The sequence below is a fragment of the Palaemon carinicauda genome, chromosome 3 (assembly GCF_036898095.1).
Source record: "Palaemon carinicauda isolate YSFRI2023 chromosome 3, ASM3689809v2, whole genome shotgun sequence".
Classification (NCBI taxonomy): Eukaryota; Metazoa; Arthropoda; class Malacostraca; order Decapoda; family Palaemonidae; genus Palaemon; species Palaemon carinicauda.
The window spans coordinates 77,519,954-77,532,435 of NC_090727.1; the positions used below are offsets into that span (position 1 = coordinate 77,519,954).

The 12,482-nt window shown below is 37.6% G+C and overlaps 1 long non-coding RNA gene across 1 annotated transcript in view; it reads right to left on the bottom strand.

The window, feature by feature from the left end:
* Positions 1-3,682: 3,682 nt before the first annotated feature.
* LOC137638349 (uncharacterized) overlaps positions 3,683-12,482 on the bottom strand; it is a 35,208-nt gene continuing 26,408 nt past the window's right edge. Inside the window, exons 4-5 of the long non-coding RNA XR_011044089.1 lie at positions 11,400-11,478; positions 3,683-3,897 (exon numbers count right to left, since the gene is read on the bottom strand). This is a non-coding gene — a long non-coding RNA (uncharacterized lncRNA). The remainder of the gene's footprint in view (positions 3,898-11,399; positions 11,479-12,482) is intronic.

The following is a 12,482-nucleotide window of genomic DNA, read 5'->3' on the forward strand; positions in this document are numbered from 1 at the left end:
GATCTTTGGTGGTTGAATTGGTTACAATTGCATAGTACTGTTGATCCTGTTGTCCCTTTGAATGAGAATCTAGTCAAAATAATTGATAAGTGTATCCCTTCTCGTATGCTAAGGTGCCAAGTGAAGGACAAACCAAGGTTCAATGAGAATTGTATACGTGCTTATTTAGAGAAGCAGAAGGCCTATCATCTTTGGAAGGGTAACAGATCAGATTTGACTTGAATTAACTATACTCAGCTTAGAGCTTTTGGACAAAATTTATGCTTCAAATTTATACTATGTACAGTAACCATAAAAGAAGCCTTTTTGGTACAACCCAGGAACATAAGTGCTGGACTGCCCTTAAATCTGCACTCTTTGGTGTAAATGCAACAGTTCCTCCCTTACTTGAACCAGATGGCTCTGTTGCTCACTGTCCACAGGAAAAGGTAATCCTTTTGGCCGAGGTGTTTGACAGTAAGCAGAGTAATAAGAAACTTTATCTTCCTCATTCCTGTTTTCCTTAGGCTAAACTAACTAGTTTAGCTTTTTGATCTCGTGAAATTACAGCTCTCTTGATGAACCTTGATGCTTATGGAGGTGAAGACCTAAATGGTATTTTTCCTTTGCTTTTTACAAAGATTGCAGATTTCTTAGCTCCAAAGTTATGTTATTTTACGCAAGTTAGCAAGAAGAGGAGTTTTCATCACTTGGTGGAGAATTGTTTATGTTACTCCACTATATATATGTATGTGTTTGTGGTTGTTCAAGTCCAGCTGATTACAGCCCAATTTCCATAACTCCCATATCTCAAGTTTTTTAACGTTTTTTAGCAAAACATCTTGAGAGATTTGCTGAAGGTAATCATCTGTTCCCTAGTTTGAAATTTGGTTTTCGTAAAGACCTTGGAGCATGTGATGTCTTTTAAACAATCTCCAATTCTGTACAGAAATCCCCTGATTGTGGTTAGGAAGTTACCTTGGAGCATGTGATGTCTTATAAACAATCTCCAATTCTATACAGAAATCCCGATTGTGGTTAGGAAGTTACCGTGGAGCATGTGATGTCTTATAAACAATCTCCAATTCTGTACAGAAATCTCCTGATTGTGGTTAGGAAGTTCATAAGATTGGCCTTGATTTTAAGGCTGCCTTTGACCGTGTTAATCATGAGGCCCTTCTTTTCAAACTCAAACAGTTGGGAGTGGGTGGGTTGTTTGTTAGCATTAATATTGTATTTTTAATTAATAGATAACAGTTTTTCTTGATGGGCACCATAGTGAGTATAGGAATGTGATATCTAGTATTCCTCAGGGTAGTGTTCTTGGCCCATTGCTTTACACACTATATACACATGACATGTGGTTTGGCCTAGAAAACAAGCTTGTTGCATATGCAGATGATGCTACTCTCTTTGCATCAATTTCATCTGGGGTGGCTGAATCCCTTAATAGAGACCTAGCTAAAATTAGTGCATGGTGCAAATTATGGGGCATGAAGTTGAATCTTAACAAAACTCAAAATATGATTGTTATAGGTCAGGGACAATTGCTCCTCAACATCCAGGTTGCAACATTTATAAAGTTTCTTGAACTCTGTGACTTAGAATTTTAGGTGTAATTCTCTACAGCAAATTGACTTAAGAAACACATTAGGTCTGTCTTCTTCAATTGCAAACAAAATTGCTTATTGAAAAAGTCTTAAGATTTTCAGAGATCAATCTATTCTGAAGAAGTTTTAATTCTTTCATTCTACCTTGTTTCGAGTATTGTTCTCCTGTCTGGTCTTCCGCTGCTGATTCTCATCTTAATTTGTCGGAGGAACTCACTGTCTATTAAATTTCTTATTCCTGATCTAGATATTAATCTCTGGCACTGTCACATTCAATTAGTCCATTACCCATTTTGCATAAGATTCTACAAAATTCTGATCATCCTTTACATTCATATCTTCCCAGACAGTTCTATCGTGTTCATAATACTAGGCATGCAGTTAATTCTAATAATCAGGCCTTCTCCATCATGAGGCTCAATACTACTCAGTATTCTAGGAGTTTTATTCCAGCTGGGACCAGGTTGTGGAAGGATCTTCCTAATCAGTTCGTTGAATCGGTAGAACTTCAAAAGTTCAAAGTTGCAGCAAATTTTTTTATGTTGAACAGGCTGACATGAGTCTCTTTTTATAGTTTATATGTTATTGTTTTTAAAATATTTAATTCTAATTGTTCATTATTTCTCATATCGTTCATTTACCTATTTCCTTTCCTCACTGGACTATTTTTCCCTGTTTGAGCTCTTGAGCTTATAGCTTCTTGCTTTTCCAACTAGGGTTGTAGCTTAGCAAGTAATAATAATATCATAAGCCTCTAAAGATCTCTCAAGATTCTGGAGAGGAAACCAATGCTTTGGATGTGCGTGTCTTTTGAAGACAAGGTTTCAGGGATTTCTCAATATGAAAAACTGAATGGAAGTTCTCGCCGCATAGAATGACACGAGTCTCTAAATCCCGTTGGGAGGAGAAAGAGTAAAGTAAAAATATCATTAAGCTTCCTATGACGAAAAAAAAATATTCCCATTGGGAGAAGTTCACAACCTACAGTTTTTACATGGAGATTCCCTTGAACATCTCTTGTCTAGGCGAGAGAGACAAAGAAGATGTGTGTCTATGTCTGCCCGGCTCATAAGAATGCCACAACAGTCGCTATCCTGTCCAGGGCACGAATGTGAATACCAAGTTTTACCAGACATAAGCACTCACTTATAACTTACAGATAATGAATAGTAACTCATATGACTGTGAATTAAGAAAGAAAACACAAGAGAACACAGCACTAGATGAGTAGGGAAATAAATGCAAAAGGCTCGATCGTAGGGAAGTGAGAGCACAACCTCTTCACTTCGCGGCCAGCAGCGTTGTGAAGAGATGATGTAAGCATGTGTTCTCTTGCTTCTTGTGCATACGATGTTTACCCAGCAACAGAGCATGACGCAATCAACCAAAACTTTGATAGGCCGGTTGTAGAAAACATGATTAGTTACCCCAAATAAAAGGCTCAGAAGTTTGTATCCGCGTAAGAATAAAACTTACAACACAAACAACGAAATGAATTTTATGTTCTTTGAGCACTGAAATAAAAACATACCAGCAAAATCTTTTTGAAATATTTTAAAATCGTGTCAGAGGTTATTGTTGTTCACATGTTAAAGTTGAACAAACCAAATATTTCTGTAAGAATAATAAATCCCATAAAGACAATATATAAAGAAAATGCAACAGATTAGTTTCCAGTGAATATTGATAAAAAAAAAAGAAGAAAAATCGAATGATTCTATAAGAACTTACAAAACATTAAAATTGAAATATTGCATTCAATTCCACCAGTTACAAATTTAAAATACATTATCCCCTTAGCTTGACTAGATTTCTTTACAAAGCTAAATTATTATTTCTTTTTTTTCTCTTGTTACAAACACAAGATTTTAAGAATGCATTACAGTATTAAGAAATGTTTACTTAAGATTTTTCTGTAATAGATTTACTTGAGTGATTAATTTGAAATTGTACTACTCCCGCATCTACAATGTTTTTATCAAAGATCTTGAGGCAATTGTAACCTTAACTAAGAGTACATTGTCTTTTACATTAATTTCAATGAAATTCAAGAAAAAGACAACAGTTACATGTATCTGCCAAAATTACATTGAAAACTTAGATTTTAAATTGAATTCATATTAAAAATTATTCTAAATCAAACACATTCTAGAAAACATGGTAAATATGAACAATTAGTTATAAAATATTAGAAGTGATGACTTTAAATCTTAAATAATAGGAGCGACGACTTTATATATACAGTATCTTGTATGTCCTCTAAAAGCTCAAGAATTTCCATTGTCGGTGCTCATCCATCAAAAAATATCTGTAATAAAAGGAAAATTGTCAAAACTGTCCCAACCTTTCTTATTTCAGCTTTTAAAGTTGAAGAGTTCAATTATTCAAACAGGTTACTTTACATGGATGAAACTTGCAAGGCCATAATCATTGGTTGAGAAAAGTTTAAAATGGAATGACCCAATGTTGAGAATAGTTAAAATTCAAACAAAAAGGTAAATCAACAAAGAGATGAAGACATAAAAATAGCAATGATGATTCAAAGAAAAAATAAGACAATGATGAATACTGTACAACTATTTACACATCCTTTCAAATTGACGCCATACTGTGCAGTACATACATGACCATTTTTCACTTCTATAAGAGGGAGTGAGATGTACAGCCTTAACCCTTTTACCCCCAGGCTATTTGGAAATTTCCAACCCTTAACCCCCAGGGGGTTATTTTTTTTCCCAGCACATTTTGCAGTATATTTTTTTTAATTGCTCTAACAGCCTTAATTTTTGTCATAGAAAGGTCAGGTTGGTCTCATTCTCATGGAAAATGCCTGAATTTTCTCAAAAAATTATCAAAAATATGAAAAAAAAAAAAAAAAAAAATTTTTATAGCATTTTTTTGCAAGGACGTACCGGTACGTCCATGGGGGTAAAGGGATGGCTTTTGTGAAACGTACCAGTACGTCCTTTGGGGGTAAAAGGGTTAATATTATTATAATTATTATTATCATTATTATTATTGTACAGTCATTTCATTATCATCTTCATTTTTATCATTATTATTATGATTATTTCTTGCTAAGCTACAACCTTAATTGGAAAGCAAGATGCTGTAAGCCCAATGGCTCTAACACATAAAAATACCTGTGAGGAAAAGAAACGGAAATAAACTATATGAGAAGTACTGATAAATGGATATAAAGTGTTAAGATCAGCAACAACATTAAAACAGATCTGTCATATATAAACTATGAAGACAGATTCATGTCACTCTGGTCAACATAAAAACATTCATTGCAAGTTTGAACTTCTGAAGTTCCACCAATTCTATTGCACAAGAAAATAACACACTAACAGGGTTACAACTTAGTACACTAATGCCTTCCTCATCAATGTTGAAGTTTGAAGGCCAACTACAAGCGGCAGAGGCAAGGGGCAGGACAATTTTCTAGAATGACTATTGGAAACTTCCCTGCCTGGTTCAAGATCAACAGTTTCTTGTAGAGTGAAGAAGAAAAAAAAAAAAAAAACCTGACTGATTGCAATAATTACAGAGGCATAACACTTACTGTACATGAGTCATGAAAATACTGGTATATAATATGCTTAATCTAAAGAGACTGGAGAAAGATTGATGAAAAGCTGAGAGATGAACGAGCAGGATTTAGAAAAGGTAGAAGTTGCACTGACCAGATTTTCATTTTGAGACATGTTGTACAGCAAAGTGTTGAATATAAAAATCCCCTTTTGATGGAATTTGTGGACTGAAAAAGCCTTTGATAGAGTGCACTGGCCAATTTTGTGGAGAGTCCTGCGTTATTATGGAGTCCCTCTTAAATATGTAAATTTGATTGTCTGTTCATGAGCATAGCAAGTGAAAAGTTAATGTTAGAGGAGTCTTATCAAGCGATTTTCCAGCGAACAGCGGAGTACTCCAAGGGAATGTGTCGTCACCTATGTTGTTTATTCTCCTCATGGATTCTGTGATGTGTAGAACAGTCATAGATGGTGGAGAAGGATTGGACTGGATTGGTGAAAGGAATTTAGCAGACCAGAGTATGCTGATGAGGCTGTCCTTGTTAGCAGAACATTACAGATTTTGCAATGCTTGCTTACCAGAATGCATGAAATATCAAATGAGGTTGGGCTGAAGATAAGTAGAAGAAAGACAGATGAGAATGGAGTATGCAATGTTAGATGAAATATCATAGGAAGGAAAAAGGATTACAGTGAACCCTCGCTACTTCGCGGTTCGACCATCGCGGATTCACCACTTCGCGGATTTTTTTCATAACCCATATATATATATACATATTGGTAATAACAAAATCAACATACTGTACTGAATAATCAATAATCAATGCAAAAACTAACCTATACACAGATGTGTACAGTAAATGCGTTTGTTTCTTCATTATGATCAGAGAAACGTAAACAAAACATTGGTTGCCATTTTTTATCGTGCTTTTTGGCGTGTTGAGGAAACGCATGATATAAAATCGCCTTTAATATTTGTGCCTGTTTTAGTTTAGGGTACTGTAGTACATGCATTAAGTGTTCTGTACATTAAAGGGTAGTTTGTTAACAGTACTACGTACAAGGGAAGGTTTTAAAAGTCTGAATATACATGTTAAATAAATAGGTAAATATGGTGTCCCTACTTCGCGGATTTTCACCTATCGCGGCCGGGTCTGGAACCTATCTACCGCGATAAACGAGGGTTCACTATGAGGTAGAATCTTGTAAGCATTTAGTAACTATGATCTCCAATACAGTAGAGTTTAGTGAAAGATTGAAAAAAAGCAAATCAGACAGTGGCTAAGTAAGTAAAACTTGGAAATCAAATCGCCTGAAACTGCATATAAAAATCCGACTATACAGTACATCAGTTTAGTGAGATCGGTGTTACTCTATTTACATGAGAATGAAACAATCTCCAATATATTTAGTAGATTTGAGCACAAAGCCTACAGAAGGATATTGGGAGTTAAATGGCAGGACAGGATTAGAAATGAAACTATAAGAGAGATTACTTGAGTACCATATGTTGACGAGATCACGATGAGGGGTAGATGGAGATGGTTTGATTAAAGCAAAATACTGATTATTTTTCAAGCTAAGAGATAATCATTACTTGAACGAATATTTCTATTTTACCATATCAAAGTATATACCAGTAGTTTTTTAAAATTACTTTTCTCATTTCATTTACTGTCAATTTTAATGGCATATCGAAGTTTAGAGGAGTTTCATATCTGATGCTGATGCACAATTTCATGATTGTTTAAAAATCTTTGGAAATTATTGAATTGTTCTTATAATTCTATAATTAATATGTCATATTCTACTTAACATCACTTGTAGCAACCAAGGTAATTGGTTACAAACCGGCAGTTTACTTTCTTTTGGTAACAATTGTTTCATCATTCATTCTCATTTGCTCTTCTAACTTACTGAACCAGAAGTTGCGATACAGAGGTAGAGAGAAAAAGACGTTAATCTATTTTGATTTAGTCTCAATAGAAAAACTGAATTTGCATTATACACAAAATAAGTGGTGAAATTATTTTTCATTGAAGAAAATTCAGTGCTCGCACAATATGCTGGATTGCAAGTGTTACACTAGTATATGTGGTATTGTTGTAATTTACTTCATTAATTTAAAGACCCAAAAAAGGGATATTGACGAAGGAAAAATCTATTTCCGGGCACGACCTGTGTCGCTTTGTGAAATGCTCCTCTAGCACCATTTCTAAGGTATAGTTATTGCTGAATATACCAGAGAAAAAAAAAAAAAAAAAAGAGATGCATGGAATGCCAGGAATAAACCTAGCTCGCTCACTCATTGAGTGTCAGTATAGAAAACCATAGATCCCTCACCAATTAGACCTCTCCCTCATCAACATCCCCCCTCTCTACCCCTACATCTCCCCCCCCCCCTCCCTCCTCAGCACATAAAAGAATAATTAAAATGTGAAAAACATAAAACATATCTGCTCTCGGAAAACTGCGATAGAGAGAGGAGTTCGGGGTGTAGATTTACATACATACATATACCAAAGGCACTTCCCCCAATTTTGGGGGGTAGCCAACATCAACAAGAAACAAAACAAAAAAAGGGGACCTCTACTCTCTACGTTCCTCCAGCCTAACCAGGGACTCAGCCGAGTTCAGCTGGTACTGCTAGGGTGCCACAGCCCAACCTCCCACATTTCCACCACAGATGAGGCTTCATACTGCTGAGTCCCCTACTGCTGCTACCTTCGCGGTCATCTAAGGCACCGGAGGAAGCAGCAGGGCCTACCGGAACTGCGTCACAATCGCTCGCCATTCATTCCTATTTCTAGCACGCTCTCTTGCCTCTCTCACATCTATCCTCCTATCATCCAGAGCTTTCTTCACACCATCCATCCACCCAACCTTGGCCTTCCTCTTGTACTTCTCCCATCAACTCTTGCATTCATCGCCTTCTTTAGCAGACAGCCATTTTCCATTCTCTCAACATGGCCAAACCACCTCAACACATTCATATCCACTCTAGCCGCTAACTCATTTCTTACACCCGTTCTCTCCCTCACCACTTCGTTCCTAACCCTATCAACTCGAGATACACCAGCCATACTCCTCAGACACTTCATCTCAAACACATTCAATTTCTGTCTCTCCATCACTTTCATTCCCCACAACTCCGATCCATACATCACAGTTGGTACAATCACTTTCTCATATAGAACTCTCTTTACATTCATGCCCAAGCCTCTATTTTTTACTACTCCCTTAACTGCCCCCAACACTTTGCAACCTTCATTGACTCTCTGACGTACATCTGCTTCCACTCCACCATTTGCTGCAACAACAGACCCCAAGTACTTAAACTGATCCACCTCCTCAAGTAACTCTCCATTCAACATGACATTCAACCTTGCACCACCTTCCCTTCTCGTACATCTCATAACCTTACTCTTACCCACATTAACTCTCAACTTCCTTCTCTCACACACCCTTCCAAATTCTGTCACTAGTCGGTCAAGCTTCTCTTCTGCGTCTGCTACCAGTACAGTATCATCCGCAAACAACAACTGATTTACCTCCCATTCATGATCATTCTCACCTACCAGTTTTAATCCTCGTCCAAGCACTCGAGCATTCACCTCTCTCACCACTCCATCAACATACAAGTTAAACAACCACGGCGACATCACACATCCCTGTCTCAGCCCCACTCTCACCGGAAACCAATCGCTCACTTCATTTCCTATTCTAACACATGCTTTACTACCTTTGTAGAAACTTTTCACTGCTTGCAACAACCTTCCACCAACTCCATTTAACCTCATCACATTCCACATTGCTTCCCTATCAACTCTATCATATGCTTTCTCCAGATCCATAAACGCAACATACACCTCCTTACCTTTTGCTAAATATTTCTCGCATATCTGCCTTACTGTAAAAATCTGATTCATACAACCCCTACCTCTTCTAAAACCACCCTGTACTTCCAAGATTGCATTCTCTGTTTTATCCTTAATCCTATTAATCAGTACTCTACCATACACTTTTCCAACTACACTCAACAAACTAATACCTCTTGAATTACAACACTCATGCACATCTCCCTTACCCTTATATAGTGGTACAATACATGCACAGACCCAATCTACTGGTACCATTGACAACACAAAACACACATTAAACAATCTCACCAACCATTCAAGTACAGTCACACCCCCTTCCTTCAACATCTCAGCTTTCACACCATCCATACCAGATGCTTTTCCTACTATCGTTTCATCTAGTGCTCTCCTCACTTCCTCTATTGTAATCTCTCTCTCATTCTCATCTCCCATCACTGGCACCTCAACACCTGGAACAGCAATTATATCTGCCTCCCTATCATCCTCAACATTCAGCATAAATTTATAAATCTGCGATGCATTGAGGGAGTGATAAGTGAACCGTGATATGACTAGCGATCTCCTGGACTGGTGTTTGAGTCCTGCTCAAGCTCGGTACTTACTTGTACCATCTGCAACCTCATCATTCTTTTGAGCCTGTAAGTCTACCTGCTTAGTAATCAGCAGCCATTGCCTGGCCATCCTTGGTCCTAGCTTGGGTGTTGATCATATGTATATATGGTTATTCTGTAGGGCATTGTCCTGCTTGATGGGGCAATATCACTGTCCCTTGCCTCTGACACTTCAGTGGCCTTTAAACCTTAAAAGCTCCTCAGAGGCATACTATGCAAAAGTTTTGCTTTCCAAGTCAGATATTAAGCTTCTTTTTTTTTTGGCTAAGACAGCGACAATTCTGGGAAAGACTACAAGAAATGGATTTTATATTTATATCTAATTCTTAAGGATGAACAACGAAGTGTACCAAGGTATGTTTTAGTGACAAAGAAGGGTATTTGCAATGAAAAAATGAATGGAGAATGCTTGTTGAATGAATGTGTTTGTAGGTAATATTTTGGGGACAATGAAAAGACACTAAAGGTATCATACTCTTGCAAGCAATTACAAATGGTGGGCATTAGGAATGAATAGAAAGAAAATGTTGCATGACAGATGGAAGAATGTTCTAAGTGGCTAATTCATAAAAAAAAAAATATTTTATTTTGAAGATCCTCACTAGGCTAAATTAGAATGTTAAATTAATTAAAAAACAAAAGATTGACAGACGATGATGCCGGCTATGATTCAGAATGCCAAGAGAATCAGCATGATGTGGGCTTTGGACCTAATTCGGGAGAGGGATACGTATTTGAAAGAAGTTAAACACTGGTTCAGGATGTCTGGGCACTGGCAGCCACAATTTGCCGCACCTAAACCCGTTACTACTACTACCCCTAAGTTATCCCCACATTAAGGGGTCGGTCGCCTGATGAACCCTCTGCAACGCCTTCCCAAACCTCTTCTCTCCAGATCATCCTTCTCCTTATCTCGCAATCTAATTCTCTGCCTACTTCTTGATCTTCTCCCCCTTACAGGTTCCTCCCAAGCCCTCCTCACTCCCTCCCCACCATCCATCTTCAACACGTGCACACACACACTCGATCCTGACACTCTTATCATCTAGGTAATCTTCACGACGTCTGCCATTCTACTTATTCCTTAAATTTGCAATCTTTCAAAACAGTGCAACAATATTCCCATATACCACCTTAGCATTTTCATCTATGTTCTCTCAAGCTTTTCTTCCATGCCTGATAAACCAGTTACTCTTCGGTCGTAAATTAGTTTTCTATCTTATACTGTACCATCATTACATGCTGAGCACCAGGGAGAAAATATACAAAAGGATAGAATTTTGTGATAAGGTGGCACAGTGTGGATGGATGAATGTGGATGAGCTTGCAATCTCTTACCAAAATGAAGAGAGAGTAAAGTCAGAGAAAGAGAAGATGGTGGAAAGGAAAGGAGAGGAATAAAAATTAAAGTAACACAAACAAAGCTAATGGTGAACAGTAAAGAAGTAGTTAAGAGTTTGACAACATTTGAAAAATGGAAAAGTTGGGTGCGAACAAAAGCAGGCCTAAGTTTCCGAGGGTAAATCTTGACTGGAAGGTTGACGACTCAAAGTATCTCAAAGTATATACTTCAATGTACAACAGAGATGAAGCAAGTCCCAGAATAGACAGGTCAGGTAAGACAGACAGGTGGAAGGATGTGAAAGATTGATAAAAGGTTGACTGAGGAAGCAAAAGATGGAAATGTATTATACAGTAGTATTTCTGTATCTTATGATGTATTGATCTCTGCCAACATGACATGATTGGAATTTTATCCAATACACTTCTCCCAACACTCACCTTGACATGTTTTGCCTAAGTTGGCCACAGGTCACTTCAGACATCACCCGAGTATACATAAGGGAAGACCTTGGCTCATCTGCAATAAAGAAAATAAATTACTAGTTGCATTTTAAGTGATGTTAGCAATAAATCTTACTCAATGCATAACAGGGGAACTCTCAAGGCAATCGTGTGAATGTTCAAGACCCATATATTTGACTTTTAATACTGTATCACATTCTTTAAAACTAATTTGTATTTTTCCTCACTATACAAACCTGAGTTCTTTAAAATGAGATTTGATTTAAGCGCATTAGCAGGTAGTTAGCGGCTGGTGGAGGGACAGCCCCAGCCCTTCTGCCGGTACAAAGAACCTTCAATTCGACTGTGTCTGGGACTTAGGTGAAGGCAGAAAGTTAACTTTGAGGAGTCAGGTTTGTATTATTAATACAGTATTATTACTTGCTAAGCTACAACCCTAGTTGGAAAAGTACGATGCTATAACCCTTACAACGGCTCCAACAAGGAAATCATCCTCGTGAGGAAAGAAGATAAACATAGAATAGTGTGCCCGAGTGCACCCTAAAGCTAGACAATTCTAATCCCTGACAGTGGAAGGCCATGGCACTACCCAAGACTAGTGAACAATGGTTTGATTTTGGAGTCTCCTTCTCGAAGAAGAGCTGCTCACCATATAGTTTCTCTTCTAGCCTTACGAGGAAAGTAGCCACTGAACAATTACAGTGCAGCAGTTAACCCTTGCGTGAAGAAGAATTGTTTGGTAATCTCAGTCTTGTGAGGTGTATGAGGACAGAAAAATAGGGCAGACTATTCGATGTGTGAGTAGGTAAAGAGAAAATACAAATTAGTTTTAAAATTTGTGCTTTGTCCCCCCACGAGTACAAACAAACTTCGTCCTTAAATATGACTTAGGTGGGTGAAGTCCCTATTACCAAACAGGATAGCTATGCTCAGACCTGATAATGTAAGGAACGTGGCATCCTAGACACCTCACGAACCAAGGTCAAATGTACCGTAGGTTCAAAGACCAGGAAACCAATACTATTGGTTCGAGTCCTCAGGTCTCTCAAGAGACCTGAG